Source organism: Bison bison, unplaced genomic scaffold, assembly GCF_000754665.1.
Source record: "Bison bison bison isolate TAMUID 2011002044 unplaced genomic scaffold, Bison_UMD1.0 scf7180017864464, whole genome shotgun sequence".
NCBI lineage: Eukaryota > Metazoa > Chordata > Mammalia > Artiodactyla > Bovidae > Bison > Bison bison.
Window position 1 is genome coordinate 851,772 of NW_011495025.1, and position 22,430 is coordinate 874,201.

General features: G+C 36.6%; 1 protein-coding gene and 1 pseudogene across 2 annotated transcripts in view; one reads left to right on the plus strand and one right to left on the minus strand.

The window, feature by feature from the left end:
* GRID2 (glutamate receptor, ionotropic, delta 2) overlaps positions 1-22,430 on the minus strand; it is a 1,587,604-nt gene that overhangs the window by 412,461 nt on the left and 1,152,713 nt on the right. The window lies entirely within an intron of this gene.
* Positions 6,104-6,629, plus strand: LOC105003197 (annotated as a pseudogene).

Below are 22,430 nucleotides of genomic sequence, written 5' to 3' on the forward strand. Positions count from 1 at the left end.
AAAAAAATTTTAAAAAAAAAAAAAAAAAAAAAAAAAAAGAATGAACCTATTAAAAGACTAAATTAAAAAAAAAAGAATAAACATACAAACAACACAATTACTGAAATTAAAAATAATCTAGAAGGAATCAATAGCAGAATATCCAAAACAGAAAAACGAATCAGTGAGCTGGAAGATAAAATGGTGGAAATAACTTCTGAAGAGCAGAATAAAGTAAAAAGAATGAAAAGAACTGAGGACAGTCTCAGAGACCTCTGGGACAATATCAAACACACCAACATTCAAATTATAGGGGTCCCAGAAGAAGAAGAGAGAAAGAAAGGGTATGAGAAAATTTTTGAAGAGATTATAGTTGAAAATTTATCCAACATGGAAAAGTAATAGTCAATCAAGTCCAAGAGGCATAATGTGTCCCATAGAGGATAAACCCAAGGAGAAACATACCAAGACACACACTAATCAAACTAATGAAGATTAAACATAAAGAAAAAAATTTTTAAAGCAGCAAAGGAAAAGCAACAAGTAACATACAAGGGAACAAACATAAAAGGGAAACCCCATACATTTATGCTGATCTTTCAACAGAAACTCTGCAGGCCAGAAGGGAATGGCAGGATATATTTAATGTACTGAAAGGGAAAAATCTACAACCAAGATTATAGTACCCAGCAAGGATCTCATTCAAAATTGATGGAGAAATAAAAAGCTTTTCAGACAATCAAAAGTTAAGAGAATTCAGTACCACCAAACCAGCTTTACAACAAATATTAAAGGAAATTATATAGTCAAGAAATACAAGAGAAGAAATAAACATCTACAAAAATCAACCTAAACAATTAAGAAAATGGCAATAGGAACATATATATCAATAATTACTTTAAATGTAATTGGATTAAATGCTCCAACTAAAAGACACAGACTGGCTGAATGGATAAAAAACAAGATCCATACATATGCTGTCTACAAGTAACCCACTTCAAACACATATAGACTGAAAGTGAGAGGATGGAAAAATATATTAATGCAAATGGGAAGCAAAAGAAAGCTGGCGCAGCAACCCTCATATCAGACAAAATAGATCTTAAAATAAAGAAGATTATAAGAGATAAGGAAGGACACTACATAATGATCAAGGGCTCAATCCATGAGGAAGTCAAAACAATTGTAAATATCTATGCACCCAACATAGGAGCACCTCAATACGTAAGAAAACACTAACAGATATAAAAGGAGAACTCTACAGTAACACAATAATAGTAGGAGACTTTAACACCCCACTCACACCAATGGACAGATCATCAAAACAGAAAATTAACAAGGAAACACAAGTCTAAAATTAGCTGAGATGGATCTCATTGATATCTTCAGGACATTTTATCCAAATGCAGAAGAATACACCTTCTTCTCAAGTGCACATGGAACATTTTCCAGGACAGACTACATCTTGGGTCACAAATCAAACCTCAGTAAATTTAAGAAAACTGAAATTGTATCAAGCATCTTCTCCAACCACAATGCCTTGAGACTAGATATCGATTACAAGAAAAAAACTATAAAAAAACACAAACACATGGAGATTAAACAACACATTTCTTAATAATCAACAGGTTACTAAAGAAATCAAAAGGGAAGTCAAAAAGATTTCTAGACACAAATGACAATGAAAACACGATATTTCAAAATCTATGGGATGCAGCAAAAGCAGTTCTAAGAGGGAAGTTTATAGCAATACAATCCTACCTCAAGGGACAAGAAAAACATCAAATAGACAACCTAAATTTATGCCCAGAACAACTGGAAAAAGAAGAGCAAAAATCCAAAATTAGTAGAAGGAAAGAAATCATAAAGATCTGAGCAGAAATAAATGAAAAAGAATTGAAAGAAACAATAGTAAAGATTAATAAAACTAAAAGCTTGTTTTTGAGAAGATAAAATTGACAAGCCTTTAGCCAGACTCATCAAGAAAAAGAGAAGGTCTAATCAACAAAATTAGAAATGAAAAAGGAGAGGTTACAACAGACAATGCAGAAATACAAAGGATTACAAGAGACTATTATGAACAACTATATGCCAATAAAATGGATATTCTGGAAGAAATGGACAGATTCTTAGGAAAGTTTAATCTTCCAAGACTGAACCAGGAAGAAATAGAAATTATGAGCAACTGAATTGCAAACACTGAAATTGAAGCTGTGATAAAAAATCTCCCAAAACACAAAAGCCCAGGACCAGATGGCTTCACAGGAGAATTCTATCAAATATTTAGAGGGGCTAATGCCTATTGTTTGAAAACTCTTTCAGAAATTGCAAAGGAGCACTTCCAAACTTATTCTACGAGGCAACCATCACCCTAATACCAAAACCAGACAAAGACAACACAAAAAGAGAAAACCACAGGCCAATATCACTGATGAACATAGATGCAAAAATCCTCAACAAAATTTTACCAAACAGAATTCAGCAACACATCAAAAAGCTCATACATCATGATCAAGGTGGGTTTATTCCTGGAATGCAAGGATTCTTCAGTATATGCAAATCAATCAATGTGATACATCATATTAACAAACTGAAAGATAAAAAACATGATCATCTCAATAGATGCAGAAAAAGCCTTTGACAAAATTCAGCACCCATTTATGATGAAAACTCTTCAAAAAATGGGCATAGAATGAAGCTACTTCAACAATATTAAAGGCCATATATGATAAGACTACAGCAAACATTATTCTCAATGGTGAAAAACTGGAAGCATTCCCCCAAAGATCAGGAACAAGACAAGGGTGTCCACTTTCCCCACTATTATTCAACATAGTTCTGGAAGTCCTAGCTACAGCAATCAGAGAAGAAAAAGAAATAAAAAGAATCCAGATCAGAAAAGAAGAAGTAAAGCTCTGTTTGCAGATGACATGATACTGTATATAGAAAACTCTAAAGACAGTATCAGAAAATTACTAGAGGTAATCAGTGAATTTAGCAAAGTTTCAGGATTCAAAATCAATACACAGAAATCCATTGCATTTATATATACTAACAATGAATAATAAGAAAGAGAAATTAAGGATTCAATCCCATTCACTATTGCAACAAATAGAATTAAATATCTAGGAATAAACCTACCCAAGGAGACAAAAGAACTGTACCTAGAAAATTATAAGACACTAATGAAAGAAATCAAAGACTACATAAACATTCCATGTTCCTGGATAGAAAGAATCAATGCTGTGAAAATGACTGTACTACCAAAGGCAATGTACAGATTCAATGCAATCTTTTTCAAATTCCAATGACATTTTTCAGAGAACTAGAACAAAAAATTTCACAATTCATATGGAAACACAAAAGACTCTGAATAGCCAAAGAAGTCTTGAGAAAGAAGAATGGAATTGGAGGAATCAACCTTCCTGACTTTAGATTATACTACAAAGCTATAGTCATCCAGACAGTATGGTACTGGCACAAAAATAGAAATATAGACCGATGGAACAAGATAGAAAGTCCAGAAATAATCCCATGCACCTATGGGCATCTTATTTTTGACAAAGGAGGTAATATACAATGGGGCAAAGACAGCCTCTTCAATAAATGGTGCAGGGAGAACTTGATGGCTACATGTAAAAGAATGAAATTAGAACACTTCCTAATACCATACACAAGGATAAACTCAAAATGGATTAAACACCTAAATGTAAGACCAAAAACTATAAAACTCTTAGAGGAAAACACAGGCAGAACACTTGATGACATAAATCAAAGCAAGATCCTCCATGACCCACCTCCTGCTGCTGCTGCTGCTGCTGCTGCTGCTAAGTTGCTTCAGTCATGTCTGACTCTGTGCGACCCCACAGATGGCAGCCCACCAGGCTCCACCACCCCTGGGATTCTCCAGGCAAGAACACTGGAGTGGGTTGCCATTTCCTTCTCCAATGCATGAAAGTGAAAAGTGAAAGTGAAGTCGCTCAGTAAGTGTCCGACTTTTTGTGACCCCATGGACTACAGCCTACCAGGCTCCTCCATCCATGGGATTTTCCAGGCAGGAGTAATGGAGTGGGTTGCCATTGCCTTCTCCATGACCCACCTCCTAGAGTAACGGAAATAAAAACAAAAGTAAACAAGTTGGACCTGATTAAACTTAAAAGCTTTTGCACAGCAAAGGAAACTATAAGCAAGGTGAAAAGACAACCCTCAGAATGGGAGAAAATAATAGCATAAAACAACTGACAAAGAATTAATTTCCAAAATACACAAGCAGCTCATATAACTCAATACCAGAAGAACAAACAACCCAATCAAAAAGTGTGAAGAAGACCTAAACAGACATTTCTCCAAAGAAGACATACAGATGGCTAACAAACACATGAAAAGATGCTCAACCTCACTCATTATTAGAGAAATGCAAATCAGAACTACAATGAGATATCACCTCACACAGGTCAGAATGGCCATCATCAAAAAGTCTACAAACAATAAATGGGGGAGAGGGTGTGGAGAAAAGGGAACACTCTTGCACTGTTGGTGGGAATGCAAATCGATACAGCCACTAGGAAAGACGATATGGAAATTCCTTTAAAAACTAGGAATAAAACCACCATATGACCCAGCACTCCTAGGTTTCCCAGGTTTCCCTGAGGAAACCAAAACTGAAAAGACATATATGTCCCATTGTTCATTGCAGAGCTATTTACAATAGGTAGAATGGAAGCAAACTAGATGTCCATCGATAAATGAATGGATAAAGAAGTAGTGGTATATATACCCAATGGACTATTACTCAGCCATAAAAAGGAACACACTTGAGTTAGTTCTAATGAGGTGGATGAACCTAGAACCTATTATACAGAGTGAAGTAAGTCAGAAAGAGAAAGATAAATATCATATTCTAACACATATATATGGAATCTAGAAAAATGGTACTGAAGAATTTATTTTCAGGGCAGCAATGGAGAAACAGACATAAAGAATAGACTCATGGACATGGGGAGAGGGAAAAAAACCAAACGCTATGATGTGCTGTGGTATATAAAAGCAATATATATCTAAACGTAATAAAGAAAATGTTCCCTACTGTGATTCATATAGACATTTCTACATGCACTTTCATCTTTGTAGTGACTGAAACACTTTCAAAATTGTCTATGATTTGCAAAATAAGGCAGATTAGATCATGATTTGTTTTCTGTAGCTGCCATAATAAATTACCACAATTTCAGTAGTTTAAACAGCATAAATTTGTTCTCTCACAGTTCTAGAGAATAGATCTGAAATCAAGATGTTGTCAGGGCTCTGTTTTCTCCAAAGCATCTAGATGAGAATCTTTCCTTGCCTTTTCCAGTTTCTGGTGGGTCCGGGCAGTCCTCAGCTTGTGGCTGAGAAATTCCAATCTCTGTCTCTTAGGTCTTTACACAGCCACTCCGACTTTGTCCTTTTCTGTCTTAAATCTTCCACCATCTTTCTAAGGATATTTACGGTCTGCCTGGATAATCTACGGTGATTTCATTTTGAAGTCTTTATATTAGTTATATGTGCAAAGGCCTTTCTCCCAAATAAGCTCACATTCACAGGTTTCAGGGGTTAGTTCATGGACATTTTTTTTTTTTTTGGCAGGGGTATAGGGGATGACCATTCAGTCAGTACAGATCATAGTTCATAAATCCTCATTTTAGTATCAAGGTTTTTTGTTGTTGTTTAGTTTTGGAGATTTTTGGCTGATTGCTTTAAATTTCCTCAAATGAGAATCAAGAAAGCACTTACCAAATAATGATGAGTTTGCTCTTGCCACACATCTCAAACAAGACTCCTGTAGTACTTATTATCTGAGCTAATTAACCTAATTTTTAGTCACTGACCTACTTATTTCCCCCAGCAGAACCATCTTTTTTACTTATAATACCTGCAGCACTTTTGTATTACTAACATACAATATATAGCCAATAAATGGCTTTGATCCAAATATTTGTTTCTTTATCCTCAATACATTGCACTTGGTTTAATAAATGTATGGGCAAAGCAGGAGAAACCTCCACTGAGGAGACTTTGGTCATGGCCCTCTCCTACAATGTTCCCTCTCCCTGCCCTCAGGGGATCACTAGGCACCGTGCCTCTAATGTAAAAAAAATGAGAAAGAAACAAACAGGGTAAAAAATTCAAAGAGGCAGAATCTGAAGAATTTGTAGTAGAAAACCAACTAGACTGACATGTAGTAGATGGGAAGGTGAGGTATTTCCTGAAATGGAAAGATTAACAGATACAGACAATCCTTTAGAGCTGGAAGAAAATTTAGATTGTCCAGAGTTAATTGAAGCATTTCTTAATTCTCAAAAAGCTGGTAAAGAAAAAGATGGTACAAAAAGAAAATATCTGATAGTGAATCTGGTGATAGCAAATCATAGAAGAAAAGAGATCCTGCTTGAGCAAGAAGGTTTACCAGAGGTCCTGATCCAGAATAAATAATTGGTGCCACAGACAACAGTGGAGAATTTAATCGTTTTCATGAATGGAAAAATTCATATGAGATGGAATTGGTGCTGGCAACAGAGACGAATATGAAGTGTCCTCAAATTGTAATTGCTTTTCTTTGAAGACTGACTAAGCATTTTTGTCCAGAAGATAAAGAAATAACTACATTTTAAAGAAAACCAAGTTTGATATGCTCATTTTGAAGTAGTCTTGGGGAAGTTGTTGGGTTTTTGTTTGTTTTTGCATCTGTACCACTTGTTACTTTATACAAATAAAACATTTCTGTAGTTGCTTCCTTTAGCAGAAATGAACATTTGATACTATAGTATATTATTTTTTCTGCATTAGAGTAGAACTTTTCTAAATGTTGGGGAAAATCTTCACAGTCATTACTCAATCAGGATTTACAATTTGCATTTACTCATATATGCCTAACCTGGAGGAGGGCATGGCAACCCACTTCAGTATTCCTGCCTGGAGAATCCCATGGACAGAGGAGTCTGGTGGGCTACAGTCCATAGGTCACAAAGAGTCAGACACGACTGAAGCGACTGAGCACATAATATGCCTAAGGACCATGCTGGGCTTTTCATATGTGTATACATAAAATACATATATAAATAGTTTGGGGGTTTTGTTGTTCTTTAAATATGTCTGTTGTTGTTTAGTCACTAAGTCATGTCCCATTCTTTTGTGACCTCATGGACTGTAGACCTCCAGGCTCCTCTGTCCATGGGATTTCCCAGGCAAGAATACTGGAGCAGGTTGCCAACTCATGTCTCCTGCATTGGCAGGCAAATTCTTTACCTCTGAGCTCCTAGGAAGCCCTTAAATATGTTTCAGTTCAGTTCAGTTCAGTCGTGTCCAACTCTTTGCAACCGCATGAATCGCAGCACGCCAGGCCTCCCTGTCCATCATCAACTTCTGGAGTTCACTCAGACTCACGTCCATCCAGTCAGTGATGCCATCCAGCCATCTCATCCTCTGTCGTCCCCTTCTCCTCCTGCCCCCAATCCCTCCCAGCATCAGAGTCTTTTCCAATGAGTCAACTCTTCGCATGAGGTGGCTAAAGTACTGGACTTTCAGCTTTAGCATCATTCCTTCCAAAGAACTCCCAGGGCTGATCTCCTTTAGAATGTACTGGTTGGATCTCCTTGCGGTCCAAGGGACTCTCAAGAGTCTTCTCCAACACCACAGTTCAAAAGCATCAATTCTTCAGCGCTCAGCTTTCTTCACAGTCCAACTCTCACATCCATACACGACCACTGGAAAAACCATAGCCTTGACTAGACGGACCTTTGTTGGCAAAGTAATGTCTCTGCTTTTGAATATGCTATTTAGGTTGGTCATAACTTTCCTTCCAAGGAGTAAGCATCTTTTAATTTCATGGGTGCAGTCACCATATGCAGTGATTTTGGAGCCCCCAAAAATAAAGTCTGACAGTGTTTCCACTGTTTCCCCATCTATTTCCCATGAAGTGATGGGACTGGATGCCATGATCTTCGTTTTCTGAATGTTGAGCTTTAAGCCAACTTTTTCACTCTCCACTAAATACGTTTACTAAAACAAAAACAGCCATTAACAACCATGGATAAGCCCATATTTCTGGGATTCCATCATTTTGAGGAATATAAGAAGTCACTTCAAGTTAAAGAGAAAATTTTTTGAAGTCTTAATCTTTCATGTTAAATAATTTTATAGTTAATTAGACAAGGTAATGCAAACTATTTAAGTTGGATGATGTTTTAAAGCAGCCCTATCAGAATCTGCATCCATATCTTCAGTCATCCAAATGGAATTTTATATGCAAAGCCCCTGAAAGGAAAATTTTATCACTATCAACAACCTTCTCATTCAAATGAAAAAGCTAGAAAAATTCTGGTATGTTTTAATCAGCCAAAGAAGCCTTAGTTAAATGGACATTCAGAGGTTCCTTAGGAAAAACCATTCTTTTATAAGAAGTTGAATTCACTGTGCTTTATTTACTGAAAGGTTGTGATACATGTAATGTCTCAAACTTGTTCATGGAAACCTAATCAGATGGTCAGATATGTTGACATTTTAGGATCTGTAGGAATAAATGTGTGAACAAATTTTTCTAATCTAAACTTGACCTGCATGTTTTGTCAAACTTTACCCGAACCCATTTCACATATGGACTCGATCTCAGTATTTTCGGTTACTGGGTTCAGCAGAAGTCAGGAAAAACAATAACTTTGTAGTAATCAGAATGTTATTAACTGTATATTATTCACTTTATAGTAGATACTGGTGAATAGTGGTCAAATATATCCCTTCAAAAAACAGATGTATGAATGGACTTATTCTTCCTTAGACATTCCCAGATGCATTTCATATATACTTTTATAAATACTATGGAGAAAAACAGTAGAAAAATATCGTTCACTTCTTTAATCTATGTTTGGCTTTTTAAAGCCAGTTATAAAAATAAGAAGGGAAAGGATAAGCTATGTGTGATTAACTGCTGTCAGACATAGGTACTAAAATCAAAGTGAGTAAAAAGCACATGCAACTCAAATATTTTTGAATAACTTTTATATTCTGTATTTTTATCACTATGTCAATGCAGTCAATGTTTTGGTTGATCTTCAATCCTTTTATATTTAAATATATAATATGTCTTATTTATAACAGCAAGTAAAAAGAATAAACTTTCAATGAACATTGGTTATTTATGTTATGTGCACTGAAAAACTTTCTGCTGCTGCTGCTGCAGCTAAGTCGCTTCAGTCGTGTCTGACTCTGTGCGACCCTAAAGATGGCAGCCCATTAGGCTCCCCTGTCCCTGGGATTCTCCAGGCAAGAACACTGGAGTGGGTGAAAAACTTTCTAGGACAACATAATTTTTCCATAGGTTTGCCTACTGTACACTCTATGTGAAGGTTATTATATTATTTAATATATCTTTCCTTAATGTAAAAAATCAATAAATTTCATGTGCCCTATGAATAATAAGGTCACAAGTTATTGAGGATGAAATTGTTAATCAATCTCATTCTTCTGTACATAGTAGGAATTATTCAGGAGATAACAGAGAAAATTTTTGCAAAGAGATCCTCTATTCAACTAAGGAAATGATTTTCAGCTGGGAGCATATTTTCCCAGAAAAAAACAAATTGTAACCTTTCTCTAAAGTCAAAGCATAATGGAGTACCAGGTACATAAAGGCTTCAAGCCAAAGAATAACAACACTTGGTTAGTATCAGAAAATTTGGGGGGCGGGGAAGGAATATAGACAGACTAAAACTGAGATTATTCTCCTAGATAGACCTTTCTGAAACATATCTCTGGTTCTTTATTAAAAGTGCATTTAAAAATTAGTACCAGAATCCTAACACATGCCTTTGTGAATTTTTTGAACCATATAGTAAAATGTATAAAATTTTATTATACTAAAGTAATAAAATCCAGAGTAAATGAATCTGGAGGAATCTGATCAACTTATAGTAACAATTATGGAACCCTTAATAGAAAAATATATAAGAACTTTCCTTCATATGATGTTGCTTTAAAAGGTTTATTTTTAAGGAATACTGACTCAGTGATTATTCTGAGTATTTCTGTATAATCTTTTGCTGAAATTGGAGATGTTAGCCACTTTTGTTTGAGTGAAAACAATTTTGGGGATTTATTAAAATCTCAATTTAATTTAAACAAGTATTAATTTGGTTAAAGTAAAAAAATCATCTCTGGATTTAAAAATATTAGATTGTCTTTGAAACATAGTATAAATAAAATAGTCAGGCTTAAAATTCTCTCCTAGATATAATTTTGAGAAAAAAAAATTTATAACCGTCATTGTATCTATCATTTATGGAGGGCTTACTGTGTATCTGAAACTGATAAGCATTGCATTTACATCCATTATTTCATCTAATCTTAATCACAAAGTTTTCTGAGCTTTAATTTATTAAGTTAAACCTTATAAAATTACTAAAATTTTATAATTTTGACCTGAACATTGAAACTACATATTCTGTAATAAAAATATATACATAGAATAATTTTGTTTTAGAGTACATTCTTGTTCATTTAATATGTAAGAAATCAGAAAATCCCTTTTTTTTTTTTTTCTTCTAGAATCCTTTTTAAATGCAATGCTACTATGGAAAGTAAAATAGAAACTATGGATTTGGACGTTAATTTTGGTTCTGATAAAGCTATTTTCCAACCCAGGGGGGAAAGATTCTTGAAACACTTCAAATATCACCCCAGTCCTCAAAAGTGTTATTACAGTATCTTATGCAGTCAAGCTAACAGCTGGATTGGACGTATTTTGAAGTGTATTTGGGACAGGAGGGCATAAAATGACAAGCACCACTGTGTGAAGTCTAAATTTATTGAGCTGAACATTATCAGAGAAACATCTGGGCAGGTTACCACAGGTGACTAAAATATTGTGCTAATGAGGGTAGCATCAAAGCTTAACGCTCGTATAAGGTAGTTTGCTCAGAAAGCAGAAACACTTTCCTCCAACCAGAGCTTGTTCTCCGAACCTCAGCTAGCTCTCCAATGCACATAATTAACCTTGCAGGGAAAGCTCAGGAGACAGACAGATTGATTCACCAAAATGCATCATTACAATAGGAAAAACAACTAAAAAGATGTACCAAATACCACTTTGTGATCATCTGCTAAATTAAAAATGCCAGTATAAAACTTTACAACTTTTTATTATAAAAAATTTTAAATATACATGGACAGAATTTAATCATGAATCTAAATATTCATCACTCTGCTTAAGCAATTATCAATGCATTTTTCCAAGCTGTTTATTTATACTCCTATTCCTTTTTGCCACCATCCCTATCTAATTTATTTTGAAATAAATGCCAGATATTATATAATTTTATTTCTAATTATCTCAGTAAATACCTCTGAGTATTAAAAAACACAATCATGATGTCATTATCATGCTCCCTAAAATTTACAGTTTCTTAAAATTATCAAATATGTTTGTATTCCAGTTGTCCTAATTCAAATTAGGATCCATATTTCACAATAGTTAATATGTCACCCCGCTTATTTAACTTATATGCAGAGTACATCATGAGAAATGCTGGACTGGAAGAAGCACAAGCTGGAATCAAGATTGCCGGGAGAAATATCAATAACCTCAGATATGCAGACACCACCATTATGGCAGAAAGTGAAGAGGAACTGAAAAGCCTCTTGATGAAAGTAAAAGAGGAGAGTGAAAAAGTTGTCTTAAAGCTCAACATTCAGAAAACTAAGATCACGGCATCTGGTCCCATCACTTCGTGGGAAATAGATGGCGAAACAGTGGAAACAGTGTCAGACTTTATTTTTCTGGGCTCCAAAATCACTGCAGATGGTGACTGCAGCCATGAAATTAAAAGATGCTTACTCCTTGGAAGGAAAGTTTTTACCAACCTAGATAGCATATTATAAAGCAGAGACATTACCTTGCCAACAAAGGTTCATCTAGTCAAGGCTATGGTTTTTCCTGTGGTCATGTATGGATGTGAGAGTTGGACTGTGAAGAAGGCTGAGCACCAAAGAATTGCTACTTTTGAACTGTGGTGTTGGAGAAGACTCTTGAGAGTCCCTTGGACTGCAAGGAGATCCAACCAGTCCATTCTGAAGGAAATCAGCCCTGGGATTTCATTGGAAGGAATGATGCTAAAGCTGAAACTCCAGTACTTTGGCCACCTCATGCGAAGAGTTGACTCATTGGAAAAGACTCTGATGCTGGGAGGGATTGGGGGCAGGAGGAGAAGGGGACGACAGAGGATGAGATGGCTGGATGGCATCACTGACTCGATGGACGTGAGTCTGGGTGAACTCCGGGAGCTGGTGATGGACAGGGAGGCCTGGCGTGCTGCGATTCATGGGGTCGCAAAGAGTTGGACATGACTGAGTGACTGAACTGAACTGAACTGAATATGTCTCTCGAGTCTTTTTATTTAAAGATTCTCCATTGTCTACCTTCATCTCTTCCTATAATCCAAGCATCAAAGAAAAACAAATTATATCTTCTGTAGTTTTCTAAGGTCTGGATTGTGATGAATCCTTCCGCATGACTTAACATGTCCCTTTGCCCACGGTATTTTGTGTAAATTGGTAAACCTATATAGCTGATCTAATTTATATAATATTTGGCAAGAATCTGGTGTGTGTACCTTAAACATCAACCACCTCAGATATACAGATGATACCACTTTAATAGGCAGAAAGTGAAGAGGAACTAAAGAGTCTCTTGATGAATGTGAAAGAGGACAGTGAAAAAGCTGGCTTGAAACTCAACATTCAAAAAATGAAGATTATGGCATCTGGTTCTATCACTTGATGGCAAATAGATATGGAAAATGTGTAAACAGTGTCAGATTTCATTTTCTTGGGCTTCAAAATCGATGCGAATGGTGACTGCAGTCTCCGGATTAAAAGATGCTTGCTCCTTGGAAGAATAGCTATGACAAATCTAGAAAGCACATTAAAAAGCAGAGACATCACTTTGCCAACAAAGGTCCACATAGTCAAAGCTATAATTTTTCTAGTAGTCATGTATGGATGTGAGAGTCGAACTATAAAGAAGGATGAGCACTGAAGAATTGATGCTTTTGAACTGTGGTGTTGGAGAAGACTATTGAGAGTCCCTTGGATGGCAAGTAGATCAAGCCAGTCAATCCTAAGGAAATCAATCCTGAATATTCATTGGAAGGACTGATGCTGAAGCTGAAGCTCTAATACCATGGCCACCTGATACAAACAGCCAACTCTTAGGAAAAGACCCTGATACTGGGAAAGTTTGAGGGCAGGAGGAGAAAGCAACAACAGAGGATGAGATGGTTGGATGTCATTACTGACTCAATGGACATGAATTTGAGCAAACTCAAGGAGACAGTGAAGGACAGAGAAGCCTGGCGTGCTGCAGTTCATGGGGTCACAAAGAGACAGACATGGCTTAGAGACTAAACTACAACAACAGCTTTAAATAGAAGCCACATACCCTCCATCTCCTTCTCTCTTAGTGATACTGTCAACTACTACGTTCATTTATTATGTTCATTAGTGTTATGTTGCCCTGAAATTCATATATTGAAGCCCTAATCCCCAGGACTTCAGAATGTGACTGTATTTCAAGAAAGGGCCTCCAAAAGAGGTAATTCAAGTTAAATGAGGTCACATGAGTTGTTCCTAATCTAATCATACCGGTGTAATCATGGGTAGAGGATGTGAGAGTATACAGAGAGACACCAGGGATACAAGCACTAGGAGGAAAGACCACCTAAGGACAGAGTGAGAAGGTGGCCATCTGCAAGCAAAGGAGAGAGGGCTCAGAAGAAAGTGAACCTGCTGACACCTTGAACTTGGACTTCCAGCCTCCAGAACTGTGAGCAAATAAACTGTTGAAGCCACCCAGAGTGTGGTGCTTTCTTACAGTAGCCTTAGAGAACTAATAAATTAGTAATGACAAAATGCCAAAGTTTAAATTATATCATTTCTTCTTAGATATGAGGAATATTTGAAGAAAAACCCCCATTTTTCTTCATTCATTATTTAGTTAGCCTGAAGTAGGTTTTGTCTTCACACACACACACAAATAAATTGGCTCATTAGCACCCTTTAAAGAGGAATATATCATTATAACTTATGATTTAAACACATTTGGTGGTGAAATAATAAGTGCTCTGGCGTTCTGCCCTAAAATCAAGCCTGGGGAAACTGCAGAGTGAAACATAGATTCCAGAAACCTATATAACAGCACTGTGGGGCTCTCCTGGGAAGGGGAAGCATATACTGAAGTGTTGTATCTGCAATATATGTAGTTGCAGCCTAGGGATAGGGCAACTAAAACCAACAATGAAATAGATCAAAGTGTTTTAAATTCAGCTCATGCCTTTTCCATGTGTTGACTTGGAATACCATTGCCTAGTTCTTCCTTGCAGAAATCTGATGCAGTTACCCACAGCACAAATCAATTTATTGGGAGTGGGTCAGTGCAAAGAATAGCAGAACAGAACAAAAGTTTTGCTGGGATATGGAATTGAAAAATGCAGATACCGGTTGACCAGCTTTACACACTACTTAGCCCACTCTCCCCCTCTAGACCTCCCAGTTCAGTTCAGTTGCTCACTCGTGTCCAACTCTTTGCCCCGCCATGAACCACAGCACGCCAGGCCTCCCTGTCCATCACCAACTCCTGGAGTCCACCTAAACCCATGTCCACTGAGTCAGTAATGCCATCCAGACTGTAAATGGCTTCAGATTTGACCTTCTTTTCAAGCTAACATTATCTTGCCACAATTTCATGATGTAATCAGAAGGCATACTCTTGGGTCAGATACTATCTCCCATAGCAATAGCAGTATCTTCATTGGCACCTATTCCTCAAGTTCCAGGTCCTATAGGAGGGTTCAAAGAGGGCCAGGTGATGCCTACAAAAGCAGTATGTTGCCTTACAAGAGAGAAACCCTGAGCTTAGGGAACCCAAATCTTTTACAACTAGCAATAAACTTGCCTGCCATTTGCTTCTGAAGGAGATATTATTTTATTATACTGGACAGCAAACAAATCTGACCTTTGCTTTGGAGAAAGACACTATTTCTATCTTCCAAGGCTGTTCACTATACAAACATTTTTGAAAGAATAATTTAAAGACAGTCAGTGCCTCAGTTAATAACAGTTGCAAAAACCCTAGAGGCTCGTGAAAACCTGTCTTTCAACATACACAATGTGAAGCTTAAAGTAGAAGAATTTTGTTCCAGTATTTATAAGACGGATATTCTGGGAGATAAACTATCAAAAAACTAAAGTTATTGATATACACATAGTGTGATATACACACACACACACGCACGCACGCACACACACACACACACACAATTTATTTGTGACCAGAATGAAAACCACCTGTTTCTGGATTAATCTCCAGGGATGCATATAGGGAGGGCGTCATGAGCGATTTCAACTGGCTGACTCTTTAACTGACAAGGAAAGGTAAAATCATGTATTTATTCCAAAATTAAACACAGAAAATTGAAATATTATCTGGAAAAACTCAAATCATTAGTTAGGGCATACTAACCAAATAAATATTGACCCAGCTATATTTGCACCCCTGTTTTAGGTTAGGTACAGTTTCTGACCATACTATTTTCTCAGCTTACACACTTTTTTTTTTTTTTTACAGATTGATTGATAACATGCAGGGTTATTAAGCATGAAACAACTAGCACACTTGCGCACTCTTGCTATTCCTGTTTCCACACATGTGGCCCACTGTTACCCTGCATCGATTCTGAAATGGTGATGTGATTTAATCAAAATATGCTGCAATGATTGGAACCTGAACTTGAAAAGATAATATGACATATTATTGCCTTCCTTAGGCACAAAGAAAAACACATTAAAAATGATATAATTTAAAATGAATTTTCTTCATCTACATGACAACATCTGTTGGAATTATAACGCTGTAACTTGACAGTGCAATCTAACTGTCCTAAGTATTTAAGTGGAAAGTGACATATAATAAATACATGGTGGATTTTAAACCAAGAATTGGCATGGAAACAACAGCTTGCCACTTAGGACAATACATGAGAGCGTGAAACTATTCTAATAAGCTTCTGTAGTATATCTAATTCTTTGAAAACCAAGCTATTGTTTCAAGCATTTCTAAATCTATTTCCTTTCAAATATTTTTATTATTTAAAAACAACAAACATTTGTTAAATGCTCTCATAGCCTTCCCCAGTTGACATTCGTTATTTCAATTACAGAACAAAAGAATAATTTTAGTGACCATTTTCTCAATTTTCCCAAGATTGGTACATGCTATCACTGGCACCAGTCAAGACTCACAGAAGAGAAGTTAGTTAATTATATCCAATGGATGCTTTAGTATTAAGCCTAATTCTCTGTGTCAGCAACACTGCTAAGGTTACTGCGGTGAAGATTCACGTAGAGAAGATTTCATACTCTTTCTGTCAATTAAGATTCTGGGGAAATAACAAGATCCATTAGTGAAGAAAAAGGCCCTAGAGAGTACAAAGATATATAAGACATAGTTCCTGTCCAGAGTTTATAACATCTTGTTGGTGAGATGATAATGAGTATAAGTCAACAAATCACATTCTATGTACCTGCACCATATACTGATAAAAATAAATTATTACTGCATTATAATATGAAGAGATTAAATAGAAGGTCACATTACCATTTGCCAGCATAGAAATGACATTAAAGAAAGAAAAGGTTTTATCTAGGTTGTGGGGGCGGGAGGGGGAATCTTAGTAAAGAGGTGTTATTTGAACTACAAGTATAGAATGAATAAGAACAAAAGATATCAGAAAATTCTATTTTGAAACATAGCAGAAGCAAAACCCCAAGTTTACATGTGATAATATTAGCAAGTTCCAAGCTAAAGAAGGGATTAAAGAGATAATAAATGGTTCCTGTGGGGAAATGATGGAAAACAAGGTTAAATGCAGAAGGTAGGAAAGATTATTCAGGACTCTGAAGGCTAGGAGATGGGTTTAAGGCGAGGTTAGAAAGAGTGAATCTTTTCAAGTGGACACTCATGTGTCCACCACCAAGCCTAATAAGGATTATGATGGCTTTTTGGGGGGCTGGGTAATAATACAGGTGCTCAAAAGAGTGTTATCTATTTACATACTATATACCTATCAAATTATCAGTACTGGCTGGGAGTTGCAATTGTTCAGTCACTAAGTTGTGCCTGACTCTGCAATCCCGTGGACTGCAGCACGTCAAGCTTTCCTTCCTTCACTATCTCTCGGAGTTTGCTCAAACTTACGTCCTTTGAGTCAGTGATACTATCCAACCATCCCCTCCTCTGTTGCCCCCTTCTCCTCAGTCTTTCCCATCATCAGAGTCTTTCCCAGCATCAGGGTCTTTTCCATTGAGTCCGCTCTTCACATCAGGTGGCCAAAGTACTGGAGCTTCCACTTGCTTCAGCGTTAGTCCTTCCAATGAATATCCAGGACTGATTTCCTTTAGGATTGACTGGCTTGATCTCCTTGCTCTCCACGGGGCCCTCCATATTTTAAACATATTTTCATAATTATCTTACAAACTGGGCATTGTTAGTGAGGCTTTCAAAGGTTACTGCCTTCCTCTGCTCATAATACAGGTATGTATTATCTACCATTATATCACAGAAAAGTGCATCTGATTCCAATGCTATTTAAGCAAAAAATATCCATGATGAAAACAATATTTATGGAAAATTAGTTTGGAAACAGAGTGGAAAATGCAATGAAGGAAGAACATACTACAGGCACAAATTGTCTCATTTAAGAGACAATTAAATGAATTTTCCATCAATGATGAAGCCCCAAAGAGAAGACAAAATGAAAGGGAAATCAATTGATTAAATAATTAAGATTTAGAGAATAATGGAGAAAAGGTGGATATGTAATCATGGGATGTAACTGAAGATAGACCAACAAGGAAAAATTTGCAATCAGGCTAGTGGAATACAAGAAGAGGTCAGGAAAATAACAAAAATAATTTTTATAATAATTCTCATTGTCAAATGTGCATGCATAGCTCCATTTTTCTGGAAAGTTCTCCTCTCAGTCTTTTCCAGTTGCCACATTCTTAAAGACAAATTCAAAATTAATTTCCTTGTATAAAATACTCTTTAATATTTTCTGAAAGATGAATCAGTCCTGAGACCTTTCACATTTATATATTGCTATTTTATCATGTTACATTGTATTGTTACCATGGTTACTTGTGTTTCTTTAACAGTGTACAATGATGGTAGTGAAGGCAGGGATCCTTTGTTATATTTATATTAGAACACAAAGTATATGGGCTTCCCTGGTGGCTCAGTGGTAAAGAATTTTCCTGCCAATACAGGAGACGCATGTTCGATCCCTGGAATGGGAAGATCCCCTGGAGTAGGAAATGCCAACCCATTCCAGTACTCTTGCCTGGAAAATCCCATGGACAGAGGAGCATGGTGGGCTCTTCCATTGGGTGGCAAAGAGTTGGACATGACTAAGTGACTGAACAATATTCTTGACAAATATGATGCTTTAGTGCCTTTGATATTAAAGATAGCTATTTAAAAATTATTTTGAAATTATCTGGCTTTATCTAGCATCAATAATGCTTTGTACTTGAATACTTTCTGAATAAACAATCCAGCGTGTCTTTCTATTTAATAGTAGGAGATAGAGCACACCAATGTCCTGGTTCTGGATGCATTTTGCTTAATCATGTAACTATATTTATGATTATAAAACAAATACAGGTAAGTCATGTCATTTAAATGAGCCAAAGGCTTTCATTTAAATTAATGTAGTTCATAAGAGGTTTATGAGCATCTACTGTGTGTCAAGAACTATGCACACAAATGGCAATAAAAAGATAGATAGGATCCAGTCTGCCTTCAAGGAAGTCAGAGTCTAAAAGATAAATCACACGAGACAAATCATTAAACAAAGTATGACACACACAGTAATAGAGTTCCATATAAAAGATACGAAGATAAAGAGTATGGATCAGGGAGAACAAAAGAGAAAATGTAATATTTGACTTGTGCCTTAATATCTATGCAGAAAATTTTAAAGTAGAAAAGAGAGGGAAGAACACTCTGATTTTCAGGGAATAGTTGGAGCAAATTCAGTGAGATGTTCAAGAAACAGTGAACAATTCCTTGTGATTTGACCATCTGAGAAGTGTGTGTGTGTGTGTGCGTGTAGTACCAAGTAGTAAGGAGAGGAATGCTAAGTGAAAGCAATAGACAAAGACAGAGATTAGCAATTTATGAGAAGCCCTGTATGCTTTTTAAAAGAAAACTGGTTTCCATTTATGAATCTGAAATTTAGAGAGATTGTTAAGCAGAGAACATGGTAAGATCTGTGTTTGACAAATATATGTATTTGCTGTTTACATGAAGGTGAACAGTAGGGTCAAGAATTAGAAGCAGAACATCAATTAGAAGGCAATAGCCCTAGGATAAATTATTTGGGCTTAACCTAAGGAAATTTCAGTGGAGAATTAGCAGAAAGGAGAAGCACTTGAGATCCATTCCAGAAACAGAATCAGTAGGCCTTTGTGCCAGATTGCAAAGCAGCATGAAGAGAATGTGCATTGGAGATGAATATCTGGGATGCTAATTTAGACAAATAGGTGGATTACATTTGGATTACATTTTCATAACCTTAGTTTTCCTAAAGTGGATAATACTTTAATTCTGCTAAAGATGCTCTAATTTATTCTAAGAAAAAGAGAACAGCCTTATGTATACATTAATGTGGTGATAGAAAACTAATTTTAAAATGCAAAAGCATTTTCTAGGAGGCACCTATTCTGAAAAGGTTCATTTTTATACTTAACTCTATTTTATCTGGATATATTAAAATATTTTTATTTGCAAAACTCATTTTCAAGTATCTCTAGTCCTACCAAAAGTTGCCCATAGTTAAGAAGAATGTATTTATCTCCCCTTCCTCAAAATTCTCTTTTATTCTGCCCCAAATTTTCTAGGATTACCAGGTTTTGAGTTACATTTCATATTTCTACTAGGTAGTGGTTACAACTTTACCAGACCCTCTAGCTAGCTAAGAATTTACCATCACTTTCTCATTTGGATAAATTATAGATACTAATTGGGTTGAATTGGTGTTCTTGGCTGAGACATTAGTTAACTGTATCTTCTGTCTTGAGAAGTTCCAGTTTGAAGATCTTCAAGCAACGGCACTTGATAGAATTCATTTTCGTGATAAAAACATGGAATCATTAAATAAAATTGTATTATTTTTTTCTCTAAAATAACTTTGTCTTTATACAGTTTCTGTAATCACCTGTGTCCCCTGATAAATTATCTGCTCTAATTCAATCAACCTCATCTTATTCTTTTTTCCAAAATATAATAAACCATTTAGTGGTAAATCAACCTAAGACTCACACCTATGACATTTAACTGAAGATCTCACTCAGTGCATTAGCTCATTGACATTAATCAACACTCTCCTTTGTATGTCTTTTTAACCAGCTTACATTTCACTTAACTGTTATTCAAGCCAACTCAAAATAATTTTGCAATCAAAATTTCACATGGCATTTTCTCCAGTACTTTGCTAGAAGTCAAGATGCATTACGCCTCCTCCACTCTGCTCATTTATTAAGGCTGTAAAGCTATCAAGAAAGAAACTAGCTTTGTCTGGCACACTTTGCTCCGTACTCACTTATTCATTCTATTTATTTCTCATGGCTGTGCTTTTCTTTCAAACATGTGGTAGCATTTTCAGAATAATTTTTCATTTTTGTACTTTCTTATTTCAATCAATAAGATTAATTACATCTAAGAAATTAGTCATTTTTGTTTTATAACATTTATAGAATTCTAAAACTAAGAAAAAGTATTAAACTTAAGGTTAAAAAAAAGAGATAACTAAACTTTTGAGAGAGCATGAATTAGTGGACTTAATTCTCTTGCCTGGAAAATCCCATGGACGGAGGAGCCTGGTAGGCTGCAGTCCATGGGGTCGCTAAGAGTCGGACACAACTGTGCGACTTCACTTTCACTTTTCACTTTCATGCATTGGAGAAGGAAATGGCAGCCCACTCCAGTGTTCTTGCCTGGAGAGTCCCAGGGACGGGGGAGCCTGGAGGGCTGCGGTCTCTGGGGTCGCACAGAGTCGGACACGACTGAAGCGACTTAGCAGCAGCAGCACCAGCAGCAGTGGACTTAATTTATAGTGACGTAGTCCTAGGGAGGGGAGCAGCCTCTGCTGTGGGAAAGGGGCAAAGTCTCACCCAAATCTTTGTTCTCTTCACTCCTATGGAACAAAAGCCTTAAGTCACTGTGAGCTGTCCCAGGCACAGGTGAAAACCCACTGAAACTGAGGGAAGGATGAAAGATAAATAATCCAACTATTATAGGAGGGGTAAAATCTCTCATTAGCATCAAGCCTGCCAAATATTTAAGGCAAAGTTGAGGTTTCTATAAGGATGACAGGCAGTATCAAGGAGGAAGGCACCCACTCAATCCAGGGACACAGGGCCTGCCTAAGCCTAAGAATGGCTCCCCCACCCTCCATGACCCAGTGCTGAATAACAAGTAACAGCTCTCTACCATTGAGAAATGGGCAATAGTGTAAAAATACACTTTTGGAGTCACAGGCTCACAGGAAAATCTAATGTTGAGGAATAGTGAGATATTTTCTCTGGTGATCAATCCCCAACCTAGTATAATGTGTCAATTAGAGGATTTGAAGCCTGTGGTGCATTGAATGCAATAAATAACAACAAAGCCTAAACCCAGGGAAACTGAGTTGACTTAATTGACGTCTGTTGTTGTTGAAGTTGCTAAGTCTTGTCCAACTCTGTGACCCCATGACTGCAGCACACCAGGCTTCCCTGTCCTTCACTATCTCCCTGAGTTTGCTTAAACTCACATCCACTGAGTCAGTGATGCCATCTAACCATCTTGTCCTCTGTTGCCCCTTTTCGTCTCTCAATCTTTCCCAGCATCAGGGTCTTTTCCAGAGAGTTGGCTTTGGAATCAGGCCAAAGTATTGGAGCTTCAGCTTCAGCATTGGTCCTTCCAATGAATATTCAGGGTTGTTTCCTTTAGGATTGACTGGCTTGATCTCCTTGCTGTCCAAGGGACTCTCAAGAGTCTTCTCCAGCACCACAGTTCAAAAGCATCAATTCTTCAGTGCTCAGCTTTCTTTATAGCCCAACTCTCACATCCATACATATCTACTGGAAAAACCATAGCTTTGACTATCCAGAGCTTTGTTGGCAAAGTGATGTCTCTGTTTTTTAATATGCTGTCTAGGTTTGCCATAGCTTTTCTTCCAAGGAAAATGCATATTTTAATTTCATGGCTGCAGTCACTGTCCACATTGATTTTTTAGCCCAAGAAAATAAAATCTGACACTGTTTCCACATTTTCCCCATCTTGACATGAAATGATAGGACCAGATGCCATGATCTTCATTTTT